Raw genomic sequence first — 18,828 nt, 5'->3', positions numbered from 1 at the left:
TGCTTAATAAATGTTTACTGATTTACGTCAGCTCTCATCCTCATAGCTATGCGGCACAATGTTCTAACAGGAAGGAAAAAATTGACTCATGGGTTCGCTGTAATCATTGGGAGTTTGATGTGTCCAGTACTGACAGTGCTGAGTTAACACCTAGCTAGCGGTGGAAGGCTAGGGCATGTACTTCTTGCTTAGACGAGCTCTTTTAGTGGCTTTTTTCTGAGCAAAAGCACAGGCCCGCAGCCTAGTCCAGGAAAGATTTCATTACTGCTGTGCAATCAAAAGTAATGGAAATTTGGAGTTCTCAGAAGTTCTGGGGAAAAGTGTCCAGGAAAACTAGTCCCTGGAAAATAGTAGCAAACAAGGCTTTAGGAGACAGACAGGCAGGGAGAAGCCCTCTAAGGGGTGAGCAGGCAAGAGGAGGATGTCTGCTGCTTAATTTTAACTTCTGCCCTGTTCTGAGCAATGGGTAACCCCCTTTCTTTTTTTTTTTTTTTTAATTTTTATTTACTTATGATAGTCACAGAGAGAGAGAGAGAGGCAGAGACATAGGCCGAGGGAGAAGCAGGCTCCATGCACCGGGAGCCTGATGTGGGATTCGATCCCGGGTCTCCAGGATCGCGCCCTGGGCCAAAGGCAGGCGCCAAACCGCTGCGCCACCCAGGGATCCCGGTAACCCCGTTTCTTATAAGCCCTTGGTGAAAGCCTGTTAGCTGTGGCTTAATAGGATTTAAGGAAAGAGGAAGCCAAGCCAATTGCACACACGCATGGGGCAAAACAGGGCAGTGGACCCAGGAGGTCTGATGGCCAGGGGATATGGACCCCACCCTGACATCCTCAGAAGTGCTGCAGGTGGGGAGCATTTTCATCAGCACTTGGGTAGTGTTTAAAGAAAAAGAAATAATGGGGCACCTGGGTGGCTCAGTTGGTTAAGCGTCTGACTCTTAGAGCCTCGCACTGGGCTCTGTGCTGGGCGTGGAGCCTACCTAAAAAAATAAAACAATTTTGGGGCACTTGGGGGGTGTAGGTGGTTCAGTGTCTGACCGTTGGTTTCAGCTCAGGCTGTGATCTCAGGGTCATAAGACTGAGCCCCCATCCTGTCAGGTTCTGCATTGAGCTTCAAGTCTGCTTGTGACTCTCTCCCTCTTCCCTTGCCCCTCCCCCATGCACTCTCTCTCAAATGAATAAATAAGTCTTAAAAAAAAAAGAAAAAAATACATAAATACAGTCAGAGAACTTCTACAGGGAGAAAATCCTTTGGGAAGAATGACGAAACTCTGGGGAAAGCACCTCCCCATTTCCACATATGTGGGATGAGGGCTTAGCCCAGTGTAACTGGGGCAGGAACAACTGGGATAGGGTGCCTGGAATATCTGCGTTAGGGTTGCATTGTTCCCTGTTATGAACCAGGCAAGGGAGGCTCACAGTGGCGGGGGACCGCCCAAGGTCACATGACAACAGGTGGCAGGGCAGAAAGTGGAGCAGGAGTCCTCTGGCCCTGCAGTCCATGTTTTTTTCTCGCTCTCCTGTGGGTCTTCTCAGGAAGGAAAGGAGGCCTGACACCCACTCTGGCCCCCCTGGCTGTCAATTCTGAAGCCCTGTTGGTGGCCCTAGATCCTTGCCAGAGACCCTGCCAGAGGCCCTCTCCCTCCACACAAAGAGGCTCTCCCAGCCCTCCGCCCTGTCTTTCCTATTGCCTCACACCAACCCTAAATAGAAAAAAGTCCCTGTTAAATGCTTCATTAGAATGGTTATTTTGTTGGAGTGCCAAGTGACCTACTCCAGCTCTCCCTTTCCATCCCTCCAGCCGTCCCCAGTTTGAGTCCAGAAGTAAAACAAAGGCTTTGTTTCTTTATTTTTATTTCCTCTGTAAAATCTCAAACATGCAGGAAACACCCACCCAGTCCCAGATAAGTAGACTCAGGCCGCTGTCCACTGCAGGCGGGTGGGGTCAGGGGTCAGTGAGTAGGGGTGGGTGGGAAGGTTCTGAGGCCAGCAGCCCTTAGCTCCCTGGGAGGCCAGCAGGGCACCTGGGGCCTGGCTTCCTGGAGCACCAGGCCTTCCCAGCTCCTCTGCCCAAGGAATCTCAACCTGAGGAATGTGGGTGTGGAGGGATGGCTGAGAAGACAGATCTCATACAGTTAGTTTTTAATATATGCCCCCAAGGCTTTGGGACAGTGGCTCCACCCTTTTCCATCATCCCTGCTTACAATAAAGCCGTCATTGACAGAAGAGCATGATAGAGGCTATTCTGGGCTGCTGAGCCGACTTGCGACAGAATGGTCCTGGCCAAGAGAGATGGGCTTGCTTCACTCTCTTCCTCTGGGCCCTACATTTCCAGGGGAATTCAAACACAAAGGGGTGGGTGAATGTGTGGGTTATCTATAATGGGGAATTTTCAAGAAGGTATGTTGAAACTCTAAAGGATAAAAAATAAAAAACCTAAATGAAATTAAAATTAATTTTGCTTTTGAAATGAATATATGCTGCTTTGGAGAAGCAAGAACCTGTCCCCAAAAACTCTCCTCCCCCCAAATGATTAGTTTCTATGGGGTGGGTGGGCCCATCTTAACCACCCCTCCAGCCACTACCACACAGCTCCATATGACGCCCACAAACATTTTCACTATTTGGGTACTCGGGTATAGTCTGGTATCTGGCATAGTAGGGCAGCCTAACACATAGTATATGCAGCAGATTCTTATGAAACCAGAACTTTTCTTTTGAAACTGGGTCTCATTTAAAATAAAGAGGGATTTTGGGGGGGAGGAGGGACTTCAGGGGAGGTGCTCTATTCTGTTTCATTGACCTATCTATTCCTGTGCCAGGGCTACACTACTTTATTCTAGTTTTACAGTATTTTATTATCTGGTAGGACTAGCCCCTTCTCCTTACTCATTAAGGGTCTACAGGCACGGGAGTAAAATGCTCAGATTTGGTTCTGATATTTCTTTTTGTCCAACTTTAAGATGGATTTACAGGGGGGAAAACTAGAGACAGAGAAACAAAATGATACTGCAGACATCTAAGTAAGTGATGTTAAAGCTGGGGCCAGAAAAAAAGAGGGTTAGAAATAAAGGGAGGAATTAATTACAAATAATCCAAATCATTGGATTAAAAAAAGAGAGAAGTGGGGTTGTAGACGTAACATGTATGTGTCTTTCTGTATAATCAAACAGGATTTGTTTTTATAGTATGTTTAACTGCCTGCACTGGTGCAGTCTCCGATTCCATTTACTGGAAGAGAAAGCACAATAAGCAGGTGCTTCTGAGGTCCTGGGGCTCCCAGGCTGGTTCCTGCAGCATCTGCGTCAGACTCCGGGGACAGGACGCAGGCAGTGTTGTTCCCTGTGGGGCACTCAGGGATAGCGAATATTGCAACTCTTACCACTTAATAAAGAGGACTTGGGGACCACCTCAGGTTCCCATGTTCTCTCATGAAATTAGTTCATTCCCTCGCCACTGTGACTCCCCACAAATGGAATCTGTATGGGGGTGGAAGGCTTTCCTGGAAGTTTCTGAATCTCTTCGGCCTGGCTTTCAAAAACACTCCTCTGCTAAATGTTCTCACCCAGGCGTAAGCTTGGAGAGGGGAGGCAGGCTCAGGCTCAGGCTCCAGCTCCAGAGTCAGGGGGTGGGTGGAAGGGAGAAGGGTGCAAACAGCTGCCCCTCCCTCCTTCCTTGGCCCTGCAGAGCAGGGTCCAAACCTGGGTACCAGCGCTCTCCTGTGGCAGCGGCCGCAGTGGGGAAGCCAGGGATTGGAAAGGTACCACATTGTGCTTTAAAGGAGTTCTACACTTTGGAATAGAAAAAGGATTTTGCTAAGTTTTGTGTTTAAAATGAGCTGCTTAGTGAATCACTGTCATCTAATTATAAAAAGAAAATCATGGTTTTTTTCTCTCTCTTTTCTGAATATACATGTCTGCCATTTAAACGGTGCTCGCTTGGGGCAGGTGTGCTCTGCAGCCTGGCTGACCCTGCAGTGATCCAGCAGGTGCTTCCGAGAGCAGATCCACTTTTTTGATAAGGGTGAAGTCCAAAAGCCCCCTCCCAGGTGGGTTCTCCCTAGCTATGGGCAACCAACCAGGTGGCACCTGCTGAATTCATAGGGGACAGGAGGCTGAAAGAGCCCGTAGGAGAAAACCCAGGACCCAGGCTCAGAAGCTCCCCTCAGGGGGGAGGACAGGCCCAAACCAGCCAGGCCTAAGGACCAGGGACACAGCTGAAGTCCTGACCTACCGTGCGATGGATTGAGTGTAGGCTAAATAGCCACATCTGTTCCTTTTGGGTACGGGCACGTGGTGCTTGTTGTATGATCCTTTATATTTTAATTTTTTCATTTTCCAAAATTAAAAAATAAACCAATTGCCCAAATTATTTAGGGGTTCACAGCTGACTATAAGATTAATGGGAGTCAGGGAAAACCACTGCCACCCAGGCTCTCTGCCTCTCTGCACCGACCAGCTCCTTCTGTGCCTTGGTGGCTTCAGCTGCCTCATCATATCCTCTAGCAGAGGCTGCATGGTCTCCTTTCCTCATGAGGGCTTTGCTCCGCTGCAGCACTGATCTTGTGGGAACAGACACCTGAGGGGCACAGCCCCATGAGCACTAGGAAACATGAGATGTGTCATTTTTGGTCATCCAGTTCTGGGAGCAGCTCAGTGTAACAGAAGGAGCATGTGCTTGGGGACCAGATGGACCTTGGTCAGACTCCTGGGCTCTGCTTTTCTTGGGCTTTGACTGGAAGTGGCCTATTCGATCTCCCTGAGCCTCAGTTTCCACACATGTAAAAGGCTAATGGCAACTGTTGTGAGGCCTAGATGTGGCTAATATAGTGTCTAGCCTGGGGCCAGCCCACAAGTCTTTGTTGAAGGGAGGAAGGGAAGGAGGAACGGAGAGGGGAGAGTGGGGAGGAAAGGAGAGAGGGGACGAGGAGGGGAGTGAGGGGAGAAGGAAGGAGGGAGGGGAATAGAGTGGGGAGGTAAGAAAGAACTCAACAAGGACAAGAATCCCCAAATGGAAAAATGGATGGATTTGGGGGCAGCAAGCTCCCTATCCCTAGAGGGGTGCAGCAGAAGCCAAGGGAGTAGGGGAGGGACTGTAAGGGAACCACTCCCCTATTCAAAGTCTCCCAGCCTTTATTCAACGGGTCACCTTCCCATTTGGACTGTATTTGTTTACTACTGAACTATTACTGGCTTAATCTTTACCTTAAAATCACCATACTTTTGGGATGCCTGGGTGGCTCAGCGGCTGAGCATTTGCCTTGAGCTCAGGGCATGATCCTGGAGTCCCAGGATCGAGTCTCACATCGGGCGGGCTCCCTACATGGAGGTTGCTTTTCCCTTTGCCTCTGGTCTCTGCCTCTCTCTCTCTCTCTGTCTAAAACCTTTAGGGACACCCGGGTGGCTCAGCAGTTGAGCATCTGCCTTCAGCCCAGGGTGTGATCCTGGAGTCCCCGGATCAAGTCCTACATCCGGCTCCCTGCATGGAGCCTTCTTCTCCCTCTGCCTGTGTCTCTGTGTCTCTCACGAATAAATAAATAAAATATTTTTTTAAAAAGTAAAAAAAAAATACAAATAAAACCTTTAAAAAAATCACCATACTATTTACCTTTTTTTTTTCAGTAATCTTTATACCCAACATGGGGCTTCAACTCACAACCCTGAGATCAAGAGCCATGTGCTCTCCACCATACTTTTTAACTTAAAATCTTTAACTTAACTTTAACTTAAAATCTTTCTCTAAGCTTAATTTGAACAAAATATCCATTTTCAAAAATTGAGTTTGATTGGATGTCTGTAGTTTTATAACATACATAAACAAGTATATTAAGATGAAATGATGTCGTATGTGCCCCACCTAAAATCCTCTCCCTGATCACTCTGAGAAATGTGCTCTACGGGATCTGAATCTACTACTATGCTCCAGGGGCCCCTTCTGGATCTATGATTCTGTTGTCTGAGGTTGCTTGAATATTGATGATGCTCTTAATACTTATGGCCCTTTCTGGTCTCCCAAGCATGTTCTCATCTGTGTATTTCATCTAATCCCATGACAACCCTGAGGGCAAGGAGAGAAGTCACAGATGGTGCCTGGGCCCTTGTAGCATGGGATGTGCCCAAGGCCCTCTAGTTAGTCACAGAGGACCAGGACGAGGGGGCAGAGCCCCCAACTCTCCATCCTCTCCTCATCCTACCACCACACTGCTGCAGAGCCAAATCCATCCTCATCCACCCTCGGTGCAGTCCCAAATCTCATTAGCATCACAACCCAGACGTAAATCACATCACGGTGTTTTATCCATCTAGGTGGCCAGATGCCAAGTTCTGGAGATGAAAACCCCTCTGATGTCACTTCAGCAACCAGCAATGACCTATATTACCATTTGGCCTCTGGCCATCAGCACACCCCACTTTGAAAAGCTTCCATAAATACTAAAGGTCAATGAGAGGGACATTAAAAAGTTAAATACACACTGCTACTTCAAGAACCCTACAAGAGGGATAAATGCAGAAAGCTGCCTTGGATTATGCTAACCTGGTGCTCAGTCGGGGGCGGGGGGGGGGGGGGGGGGGGGCTGCGGGCGGGGGGTGGAGTCTCTGGGAGCAGGTGAGACCAACCTCATCACATGCAGCGGAAACATCGCCCAGGAGACTGGAGATAAGCACCAGAGTGTAGGCACTGAGGGGTACAACACGGCTGTCACCTCAGCCTCGACAAGGTCAGCTCTGTTGTCTGAAACATGCACCAGCAACTGGCCCTCTCATTTTCACTCCTGACCCCTGACTCTGCCATCCCAAGTGCCATAATCTGGCAGGGAGGGCAGAGCCACAGAGTAGGTCCTTGGTAAAGAGCAGGGACACAACATGGCTTAGACCAGGGGACCTAACCTGGAATCCAGGGCTTGTTTTCAGAGATCCATGAATCCCCTGAATTGTAGTGCCCCACTCTGTACACCCAAGCAACTTTTCCTGGGCTTCTCACTGGCATACTAAAGAGGCTGTGACCCAATAAGGTAAAAACCATTGCTCTGGTCAGCAGACCCTCAGCTTTCTTGGCTGCCTTTCCCACGCAAGGGCTTGCTGGAAGTGCCACTAGTATCTCATCTCTGTGTAGAGCAACTTCACATCTTCGGCATCTTTGGAAGACCTAAACTCTGCTTAATGTGCTATTCCTTGGGTTTTGTTCTTTGCAGCCAAAGGCAACCCCTCTGGTCCAGCACCACAAGGCCCAGTGGTGACACCCAAGACTAGGAAGGTTGGCAGGGCCTCAGAGTCCACCAACAAAATTTCTCTAGGACCCTGAATTCTCTGCTCAGCCTCTAGATAACAGATACTTGCTAGATGCCCCAGGGCCCAGGGAGTCATTCAGCTCCTCCCTTTTTCCCATTCCCACACAAAGGTAACTGTACATCTGTACATCTTAGATGGCTGGATGCCTGCCTTGAGGTTCAGAACCTCTGTAACTCTTGATGCTTGAGAATATTCCAGCTTGGCGCAAGAACATATTCCCAGTTAGTTCATGTTATGTATGGTTTTACAAACTATACAACGCTCATGAGTAGGTATGTTTTCAATCACTTGCAGGGAAGAACACTCCGTGTGGGGGCATTTCATTGGTAGAACTCATTACTCACATGTGAAATATAAAGCAGAGGTCATGCTTCCCTGAGAACTCACTTGATCCAGCAGGCTGGTCCCCATGCAAATCTGACTGAGGTGAGGATCAGTCACCCCAGGAGCTGGCTCAGTTCATCACATTTGGTAGTCCTCCTTGGCTCCAGGTGATCACTCAAACTCAAGAACCACCCCCAGAGATCTGTCACTTTAGAAGCAGCTCAGATCAACTCAAAGTGTGAAATACCTATGGTTAGAGCTAATAATAAAATAAAAGTTATACCTGCCGCAAGAATGTCTTCTGTAGGCGAAAACATGAGTAGGGGAAAATGCAAACTGCCTTTTTTGAGAGCAAAGCAGGCAGCCCTAGAAGACTGTCTCCTGCCTCACTGGGGTTCAGCAGGGGGCTCTGACCCTTTTCTACATGAAGAAATGTTGAGGCCAGGGGTGGGGGGTGGGCAGTTCTACTAGAGCACCCGGCTTACTCAACACCACTCGCATCTAAGAGAAACTGGCAGCCCCTGCAGCCTTGAAAACCCCAGAGCATCAAAGCCCAATACCTCCTGACCTGGCAGAGAAAGTACAAACTACACCATAAACCACAGACCGAGGAACTAACTGGCTGCCGGGAGTGAGAACAGACCCAGGGTTGAAAACCATGGCCCGAAACATTTTCAGGCCTAGTCAGCAGGGACTTGCAATTTACAGGAAATTAGGAGATTTATAAAATGTTAGCTAGCTCAAGTTTCTTCCCTGGGAAGAGAAGGAGAAACTCTAAGAACCGCTTCGGAGAAGCGCTTTGTTCACTGCAAAGCCCCTGACACGTGTCGGTTATTAATACCAACAGCTCAGCACCCCACGCTCCAACCAACCCGTGCTTGTCAACAGTGCAACAGCTTGCCACACAGGCTGTACCCGGAGCCCTCCAGACAGGGACAGCCAGGCCCTGAGAAGAGAGGCCTGGACAGCCACCCGGTCTCTAGGTAGACCTTGGGCAAGTGACCGACACTTCCTAGCCGCAGCATCCCATCTGCAGGTGGGGATTACAATAAAGCATCTGGGAGAGTCTTGCCAAATGATGAGCAAGCTCGCTCCGGTCAAGTGCCTGGTCTGTGCGAGCCCTGCGAGCCGCTACTATTTCGGTGGGCTATAGGGTTTTCGAGTCAGATCCCCCCTTATCACTCTTCCGAGGACTGCGCTCTGAGCCTTGTCAGTCGTTCTCTCCGGTCAGGTCCAGGACGGAGTGCGCGTGCCTCGGACACGCAAGAACCATTTAGCCCAAGGAGGCTCCGGGGAGGAGGCAGGGGAATCCCGGAGCTCCGAGGTCAGGGCCCGATGAGGTGGCCCCGGTCTCTCCCTCCGGACTCGGCTTTCCCCGCGGCCGGCACGGACCTCAGTTCCAGCCACGGAGTGTCAGTGGGCGCCCCCGCCCCCGCCCCCGCCCCCGCCAGGCATCGCCTCCTCGGGGCCCTTCCGTGCGCTTCCACACTGGCCGCCCGACCCCAGCTCGCCCCGCCCGACCCCGTCGCGCGTTCCCGGGGCTCACCTCGCCCTCGCAGGCCCGGGCACTGCCCCGCGGCCGATGGATGACCGGGCCCCGCGGCGCGCGGAGCCGGAGCCGCAGGCTGCTTCGTACTCGGAGATCAATTTGACGACACCCCCGGCGGGTCCCTGCCCACGTTAGCGCCATTTTAGAGAAACGGGGGAGACAGAGGGCCCCCTCCCCGCCGCCCCAGCCCGCCGGTCCTCGCCCCGCGGCCGACAAACCCAGGGCGGCTCCGCGAGCGGGGCTCCGGGCGGACGGGCCTCCGCCGGGGGCTCCCCGGTGTCGGGCTCCCTCGACCCCCCACGCTCCGCCCGGGCCGCGGCGCCGGCAGAAGCCACTCCCCGCGGGGCCCGGGGCGCACTCGGCGCGGGGCGGCCACACCTCCCGCGCGGAACAAAGCGCGGCCCCCCCGCCCCCCCCCCCCCCGGCGGCCGCGACCACTCACCGCGCGCCGCACCCCGGGCGGCTCCGGCCTCAGGCCGCCTGCTGCATGGCCGCGCGGCAGACGAGGCAGCGCCGCGCCCGCCGGCCCCGCTGCGGCCGGACTGGCGGCTCCCGGCCCGCGGGCCCTCCGGCCGCTCCGGCCCGTCCCCGCCCCGGCGCCTCCTTAAAGCGACCGCGCAGCCCGCGCGCGCCCCGAGCGCCTGGCGCGCCGCGCATTCCTTATATTGCAACAGCGCCGGCTAAAAATAGAGCTGCGCGGCGGGCGGCGGGCGGCGGGCGGCGGGCGGCGGGGCGAGCGGCGGGGGCGGGGGCGGGCGCTCGCGGGGGGGGGGGGGCGCCGCGACCCCGCCGCCCCCCCGCGCGCACCCGGGCCCGCTCGGTCCCCGCCACCCGCGCAGACTCCCGGCCCCCGAACCCCCCCGGCCGGCTCCGAGGGGGCCCCCCGCGCGCGCCCCCCGCCCCGCGCCCGCTCGGTCCCCGCCACCCGCGCCGACACCCCCCCCGCCGGCTCCAAGGAGCCCCCGCGACCCCGCCGCCCTCCCCCCCCGCACGCACCCGGGCCGGCTCGGTCCCCGCCACCCGCGCCGACTCCCGGCCCCCGACCCCCACCCCCGGCCGGCTCCGAGGGGGCCCCCCCCCGCGCGCCCCCCCGCCCCGCGCCCGCTCGGTCCCCGCCACCCGCGCCGACACCCCCCCCGCCGGCTCCGAGGAGCCCCCGCGACCCCGCCGCCCTCCCCCCCCGCACGCACCCGGGCCCGCTCGGTCCCCGCCACCCGCGCCGACTCCCGGCCCCCGACCCCCACCCCCGGCCGGCTCCGAGGGGGCCCCCCCCCGCGCGCCCCCCGCCCCGCGCCCGCTCGGTCCCCGCCACCCGCGCCGACACCCCCCCCGCCGGCTCCGAGGAGCCCCCGCGACCCCGCCGCCCTCCCCCCCCGCACGCACCCGGGCCGGCTCGGTCCCCGCCACCCGCGCCGACTCCCGGCCCCCGACCCCCCCCCGGCCGGCTCCGAGGGGGCCCCCCCCCGCGCGCCCCCCGCCCCGCGCCCGCTCGGTCCCCGCCACCCGCGCCGACTCCCGGCCCCCGACACCCCCCGGCCGGCTCCGAGGGCCCCCCCCGCGCGCCCCCCCGCCCCGCGCCCGCTCGGTCCCCGCCACCCGCGCCGACTCCCGGCCCCCGACCCCTCCCCGCCGGCTCCGAGGGGCCCCGCGCCCCCGCGCACTTACGGGCTCAGACCCCAGGTCCGGGGCGCTGGAGGGCAGAGCGCGGGGCCTCTCCGAGAGCCCCGGTGCCCCAGCCTTGGAGTCTCCGCTCGGCTCGGCAAGTTCTGAGCCCGCCGACGCCTCCGCAGTCCTTAGCGACCCGGGCCGCCACCTCGACTGCGTCCGCCCCGAATCCCGGGCGTCCTGCTTCTTCCCAGATCCTGGCCCCGCGTCTCTGGCCCCGGGCCCTCCTGGCGCGCCGCTCCCCGGCCCAAAGTCCGGTCAGATGGATGCGACGGACACGGCCGACCCCCGCGCTCCATCTCATTGTTTTCAGTTCTCCGAACTCCTTTCGATCGGTTGACATTTTTTCCTTATTAAAAAAAAGTGGAAATATAATTCATATGCCATAAAACCAGCCTTTAAAGGTGTACAGTTACCTGGTTTTTAGTATATTCGCAAAGTTGTGGGGACCACCACGATTTTTAATTCCAGAACATTTCCATCCCTCCCCCCCCTACCAAAATACCTTACCCATTTGCATTCACTCCCCATTCCCCATCCCCCCCCCCCCCCCCCAGTCGCTGGAAACCACTCATCTGCTTCCTGGCTCTATGGATTTGCCTATTCAGGACATTTCATATAAATGGAATCATACCACATGTGGTGCTTTGTGACCAGCTTCTTTCACTTAGCATCTTTTCAAAGTTCATCCGTGTTGCAGTGTGAAGCAGCACCTCATTCCTTTTCGTGACCAAATATTCCAATGGATGTATACACCACATCTTGTTTCTCCATTTCAGATGGTGGACAGTTGGGCTGTTTGTACGTTTTGGCTGGTATGAATAATGCTCCTGTGAACATTCGTGTACAACTCTTTGTATGAACATGTTTTTCACTTCTCTTGGTGACATATCCGGGAGCAGAACTGAAGTACCAGTAGGGTTGTGGGCCATATAGGTTTAGCTGTGTTTGACATTTTGCGGAAGCCCCCAACTGTTTTCCAGAGCAACTACACCACATTCCCACCAACGATGTGGGAGAGACCACCAAGGTCTCCACATCTTCCCCAATACTCACTATCTTTTTTATTATAGCCACCCTAATGAGACTGAAGTGGTATTTCACTGTAATTTTGATAACTGGTGTCAGTTTTGAGGACTTTTTTGGTGGCCAGGACCTTGGTGATGACTTGGAACCATTTTACACAGCCAGGGAACTCATCCCCTTGTCATTTTGAGAGCTTCACCTTCTACCCCAAGCCTAGGGGGAGCTTACTACGAGTCCTTCGTGCTGTGCTGGGGCTGCCAATCCCATGCAAGTTTTGATTGTCATCCCAGGTACCCGTACAGCCATTTGGTGTCCCTCCACTTCCACTTGCTGCTCTGAAGTAGACCACAAGAGTCCTCGTGTCAAGGGGGAGTGCATTCAGAGCTATCAAGGATCTAACCTGGGTAGGGGGTAAAAGAACTGGCTGAGGAAGGGGCTTGGGGCAGACAGATGCTCATTGTGATTGGCTGGGTCTTGCCACTTTCTTCCATTTACCACAGGCCTTGGGAGGTCTGTGTATCCTGGTTGTCTCTTGGCCCCTCCTGGGCTCCCTCTGTCAAGAAACATCCTCTCCTGGCCCTAAATGGCACGGGGCGTTAGCAGGGTTGCCCTCAGCTTGAGCTGAGACAGCGCCTGCACAAGATCAAAGATTCATCTTTATACCACTTTCATACACAAGTCTTTAAAAATCCATCTCTGCAGAAATGGCACTTAAACAACTAGGAACCACATGCAGGTACCTGGGATTCTCTAATGTAGGTCGTGGCTTACAACAGGGCACCTGTCCCATTTGGGCTGCCTCCTCTACTCCCTGAAATAAAGCATGGCTCAGTTGCTGGCAAACAGAGGCACTGGACAGGAAAGTGGGGCCAGAGTTAGATAATTCTTTCATTGAGTAAACACCTTCAGAGCACCTACTGTGTGCCAGCTGCGGTGGCAGGGACCCACCTCCAAGCAAACGCAGAGTGCCCGCAGAGGGCAAATGGTATGGAAGAGAGAGGCATGTGTGTGCCCAGAGGAAGGGCACCTAACCCAATGTGGGGAGGGCACGCATGCCCAGGGCGGGCTTTCTGTGAGAGGTGATGGTTGAGCCAGGGCTTGAGGAACAAGTAACACTCAGGCTGAGAAGAGAGAGACAAATCTTTATATGCTGAGGTATGACGGAGATGAAGTCTTTCCAAAAACTTCTGCAGATCCACGTGGCTGACCAGGTGTGTTCACAGCACGACAGAAGGCCAGACTCCTGGCCCAAACGACTCCTGGCTAAAAACCCAGACTGGGCTCAGGCCCAAGTTTCGGGCCCTGAAGTCCAAGGCCAGCCACAAGGCCAGGAGCCAGCTCTTGCAACAGGGCAAAGACGAGAGTTGCTGGGCCGACCTAGAGAACCTTCTGGCTCAGAGACACAGCAAATGTTCCACATCCACTGCCCTGTCCTGTGCTGGCCTCTCTGCCCCAAGGCTTGCTGAGTGCCGTACCTCAGAATAGACCCAAACTGGTGCCTGGGGGTTCAGTGGCCAGAAACCAGCCCAGTCATTGTGGCACAGCGTTCCTCCAGAACTACCTGTCCCAGTGTGGTCCCTGGGGGTAAAAGCAGCTCTGAGCTCCTGAACATTCACTGTGCCAGACGTGGGCATGATGATGAGTCTGCACATCTCCCAATGACCTGTGCAGATCTTACCTGCCCTGTTTTAGACATGAAGAGACACAAACCCAATCCCCTCCAGCCAGTAGACTTAAAGGCAAGGGCTTCAGACCACAGAGCCCATACTCTTTCCCCTGTCTGTTGGCCTCAATGGGCTGGTCAGTTGTGTTTGTGTTTGGTGTTGAGAAAGCAGGGAGAAGGTGAAAAGGATACTAGTCTCCTCAGGTCTGTGGCTAGACTTAGATCGTTTGCTAACTCTGAAGCACCCACCATAGGTTAGCAGAAGAGCCTCAGTTGACCTTTCTTCTGGGCCAAGTGCAGTCTTTTATTGGCTGGGCTAACTATGATATGGCACCAAGAATGGCACAGTCTTGTCTCAGGGTTTTCATGGCTTGTACCAGTCCAAATTCAGTCATCTCTCATCTTCGGCTCTCCCTGCTACACCCTCTGCAGATCCCCAGCTGCCCCAGCCCCATGAGGAGCCAAGCCTCACAGGATTTTCTTCTCTGATGCTTGTGGTTTCTCCCTCATGTGGATTCCCTCTTGTTTGCTGGGGACTGAAGAGCAGCTTTCAATCAGCCCATTTCCCAGTCATGGCCAAATGTCTCCAAAAAGTTGTCCATACTCAATGGATACTTTTGTTTCTGATCATTTGTTTTTCTCTCCCTTTGCTCTTCCTCTATTTAAACTAACAGTGGCTTTTAAACATTTTTGGCTGCAACCCATAGAAATGAATAGGTTTCACCTTGAAAACCAAACACATGCACACACAAGTGAAACAAAAGTTTCACAAAACAATACTTATCTTCACTGTATGTGATACACTCTGATCTATTCTATTCTGTTTCATCTAAAAATGTTATCAAGAGCTATTAAACTGATTTCATGCCCCATTAATGGGTTATGACCTACAGTTTGAAGAACATTGAACGCAGATATTTTGACATTCAGAACCTCAAGTTAGTAACATTACAGCAGAAATTTGTCAAGAAAGAAAAGTCAAATCTAAGATTTTGAAACACAAGCTACAGATAGAAGTTTGAAAAGAAGAGTTTTGAGTTTCGAAAACCTAGATTTCCTCTTCTAGTAGGTTGTGGCAGGTCAATGCTCCCACCGCAACAAGATGAGGTGAGTCTCTCCAGCTGTCCCCCCACTCCTCTCCCTGAACATTTGCCAGTTGGGGGTACTGCCTAACAATCAAGCTTTGCCAAAAGAAAGATCTCTAATGGAGGAAAGAGAAATCAGTAAAGCTATTAGTGGCTACATGGTACTAGAATGAAAAATGGGAACATGAGGCTTTAAAAACACAACCCATTTTCTCCACAGGACATTTGCTGAGTTCTGGGTCTGAGTGTACATCTAAAAAGCAGAGTGAAATCTTCCCCAGTCTTACTGCACTTAGAAAACAAAGTCTCTCCAAGAGTAAAGGGCCTGCCTCAAATACAAGGCCAGCTCCTACCTCAAGACATTTGCCAGATTTTGAATCTACAAGGGGACAGAATCTAGATAGTTGGATTAGGAACCTCTGAAGAGCAGAACTAAATCTCTACAGTCTTTCATGCCTAAGGGTACAGAGGTCTGCAAGGTTCTCCAACAAAATCCACATGTGAGGAAAGGGGGTAAACAGAGATAGACTGTTTTGCAAAAACTGAAATCCAGCCTCGATTCAGCTTAACCCTTCGCCAGACTGAGGCAATCATCCCTTATGGCCATCTGCTTACTGGAGGAAAGAAGGAACATTCTGTGTAGCAAATTATATCATTATATCTATGGCTCTAACATACAATGTCTGCATATAGTAAAAAATAATCAGGTAAAGAGGTGGGACATGATAACTGACAAGCAAGAGCAAAAATAGGCAATAGAAGCAGATACATGGATCATTCAGGTGTTGGAGTTAGTAGATAGGACTCTAAAATAATGCATTGTAGAAGCACGGGAACTCTCATACATTGGTGGTGGAGATGTCAAATGGCATATCCATGTATCAGCCAGGGTTCACTAGGATACAGAAAACACACAGCAATTTGGATAAGGAAATCTTAATGTAAAGAATTATTAAGTATAAAAGGGGACTGCGTACTAAGAGGAAAAAGAGAATTCTAAGGAATATAGTTTTAGCAGATATAAGGAGTAGCCTCTGGGGCTGAAGCAGAATACCCAAGGAAGGAGCAAACCTGTATGAGGTCCCTCCTTACCTTCTACTGCCAGGCTGAGGTCCATACCTTGTTGGAGACAGTGTAGCCATGACTCACTGGATGATATAGTTTGATGAAGTTCCATGCAGATAGAATGCACTGGAAAGCATTTCTCTTGGGTACTGAGGGATGCCATCCATGGAAAGGTGTTGCACTTTGGAATTTGCTGGAAAACTTCCCACAAGAATGATGCATTCAAGACCTGAGCTCTGTGGTATTGGAGGAGGCTATCAATGGGGATCTACTTTGTGTTTCTGGCTGCCACATGTGTAGGAACCATGTTCTGCAGGAAACAGGAAGAGAAGCCACTTTCTCCTATGGTGGCTGCTAGTACTCTCTATGAGTACTAGCTTAACTATGAGCCAGATGGCAGAAGAGAAATGTTTACAGGGTTCAGCTTCATTATCACAGGACAGGTAATAAGGATGGAGCAGCAATAGGTTGATAATTGGCACAATCATTTTTGAAAAGATGTTTAGTAGAACTTACTAAAGCTAAATATACATCTACCTTCTGATTCAACATTTCTACTTCCAAGTACATACTTAAGAGAAAAGAGCAGCTATGTTCACCAAAAAACATATATAAGAATATTTATAAGCAGCTTTAGTCATAATGGTCTGAAAGTGGAGACAACACAAATGTTTATCAACTAAAGAATGAATATATATATTGTGGTCTATTCATACAATGAAATTACATATTATAATAAATAAGAATGATGTACTGATACAAAAGCAATGTGAATGAATCTCACAGACATTATATTAAGTGAAAGGAGCCAGATAGAAGAGACAACGTATATGAAGTCCAGTAAATAGTAAAACCAATTTATGGTGAAAGAAGTAAAAATAGTGTTTATCTCTTGGGGGAGGGGAGTGATGCCCTTTCTTCTACAATGGAAAGAAATTCCAGAAATATTGTGTATCTTTATGTGGGTGATGGTTAGTTACATGGATATACACAAATGTGAAAATTCACCAAACTGTGCATTCACAATTAGCACACTTTATGTATCATTGCATGTGTGTTAGGCTTTGAAAATCTAAAGTATTCTCACTTAGATTAATATGTTGAATAAACTAGAAGACGAGGTAGGTAAAATAGATAAAAGGAAAGGAAATGTCACCGGATATGTGGAATCTACAAAAAATAAAATAGAAATAAAATACACACTCTAGAACTTATAAACTCTATTACCAGAAGTCAAGAACTCATTGGATGAGTTTAATAGCAGGTTGAACACAGCTGAACACAGGATTACTGGACTTGAAGACAAATTTGAAAATACATTAAACAAAAGCACAGGAAAAAAGACCGAGAGAAAAAGAGATAATAGCATAGAAGATAGACATTTCATATACAAATGTCTAAACTTCATATCACTGGAGTCCCAGAGGGAGAGGAGAAAGAGAATGGGACAGAAGCAATAGTCAGAGAGGTAACAGCAAAACATTTTCAAGCTGGTGAAAGACATGAAATTCATAGATTCAAGGAGCTTGGTGAATTCCAAAGAGGGTAAGCACAGAGAAAATTATATTCAGGCACATCAAAGTGAACTGCTGAAAACCTCATAAAACAGAATTTTTAAAAAGATTTATTTATTATTTATTTATTTAAGAGAGAGAGACAGATTGTGAAGAAAAAAAAAGAGAGAGAGACCGACAGATAGAGAGTGCACATGTGGGTGGGAGGAGGGGCAGAGGGAGAGAGGGAATCTCAAGCAGACTCCCTGTTGACCCCAGAGCCTGGATCGAGCCTTGATCTGCGGACCCTGAGATCATGACCTGAGCTGAAACCGAGTAGGATGCTCAGCGGACTGAGCCACCCAGGTGCCTCTCAAACATAATCTTTAAGCATCTTCCTTCATGAGGAAACCCTTTGATGAACAGTTTCTGGAGCTGAGAAGAAGCAGAGCTGGGATGAGAGCCATTCCCTGCCACATGAACAACCGGGCATGGCCTAGCCTCTCTACAGGAGATGACATTCTGCATTTAGGAGGCTGAGACCAGCATCCTGAGCATCTCTCCTCCTTAATCACCCAACCCCAGCTGGTCAAACAGTGGAGAAATGATCGTCCTTTGGAGCCACATGTGTTCGTTAGTCTTAGTATTTGAAATACTGTAATACCCAGTTAGAGAAACAAAAATTGCCTGGATTTTGAACCTGAAATGCAAATGCAGGATTTGCTCATTTTTATTTAGCCCCATTCTCTGAAATTCAATTAACATTACCCCTGCTGATAAACAGGACAGAAAAGTTTTAATTCTTTGATGGTTAGAATTTTAAAACATTATTTTTACACTAAAACAAATATGGATATTGTATGTAGCATTTCAAAATATGCACACATCTTAGCAAAGTTTAGAGAACCCAGGAGGCCATTAAGCATTAAGCCTTCAGATGCCTGGGGCAGTCATTCAGGAATCTTCCGGGGAGCAGAGTCTTTAGTAATGAGATCCGTGTGGCTGACTGAGATCCAGATCTGCCTCAAGAGCTTCTTTTGTCTGCCCAGAAAAGATGGGCAAGGAGTTCTGTTCTAATGAGAAGTTAGATGGGAAAGAAGTCCTGCTCTCTAGTCACCCAGGAGAGCCCAAACAATCAAGGGCCAAAGCTCATTACCTCTTGGGAGGTATCAGGAACTATGAAGGTCTGAGATTTTTATCCTACTTGCAAACTAACAAGTGATCTTTTTCAAAGTTGTATGGAAACTGGCAGAAAACATGAAACTCCTGGGTCAGAAGTGAAGGATAGGTTATTACACACAGCAATAGCAGTCATCAGGGTATTTGCATTTTTGCACAGGATTCCTGAACCTTGATTCCCAGAGGACAACACAGACCTCTTTGCTCGTGCAGGGGGTTGTGTTAAGAAGAACTCCGAGCTTCGGGAAACCAAGCTTTTTTTTTGAAACCAAGCTTTCACATTGGAGAGTGAGTCTGCTTACTGTAGAGGGAGACACGACCTCCATCTTCCAAGTCTGTAAGCGCACCCGCCTTTTGTTTTAGAAGATGCTAGGGCATCCTGGGTGGCCCAGCGGTTTAGCGCCGCCTTCAGCCCAGGGTGTGATCCTGGAGACCCGGGACCGGGATCCAGTCCCACGTTGGGCTCCCTGCATGGGGCCTGCTTCTC

General features: G+C 51.0%; 1 protein-coding gene across 4 annotated transcripts in view; it reads right to left on the bottom strand.

The window, feature by feature from the left end:
* The window catches only part of MRAS (muscle RAS oncogene homolog), a 57,305-nt gene extending 46,275 nt beyond the window's left edge, over positions 1-11,030 (bottom strand). Inside the window, exon 1 of one of the 4 annotated variants that reach the window (XM_025448804.3) lies at positions 10,831-11,030. The gene's annotated coding sequence lies outside the window, so the exon portion shown is untranslated. Of the gene's footprint in view, positions 1-9,162; positions 9,294-9,607; positions 9,756-10,830 lie in introns of those variants that run through there. The other 3 variants (XM_025448805.3, XM_025448801.3, XM_025448802.3) reach the window with 3 other exon arrangements.
* Between the last annotated feature and the right edge of the window lie 7,798 nt (positions 11,031-18,828).

Source organism: Canis lupus, chromosome 23 (assembly GCF_003254725.2).
Source record: "Canis lupus dingo isolate Sandy chromosome 23, ASM325472v2, whole genome shotgun sequence".
Classification (NCBI taxonomy): domain Eukaryota; kingdom Metazoa; phylum Chordata; class Mammalia; order Carnivora; family Canidae; genus Canis; species Canis lupus.
Note: the sequence above shows the minus strand (reverse complement) of the source record. Positions and strands in the feature narration are given on the sequence as shown.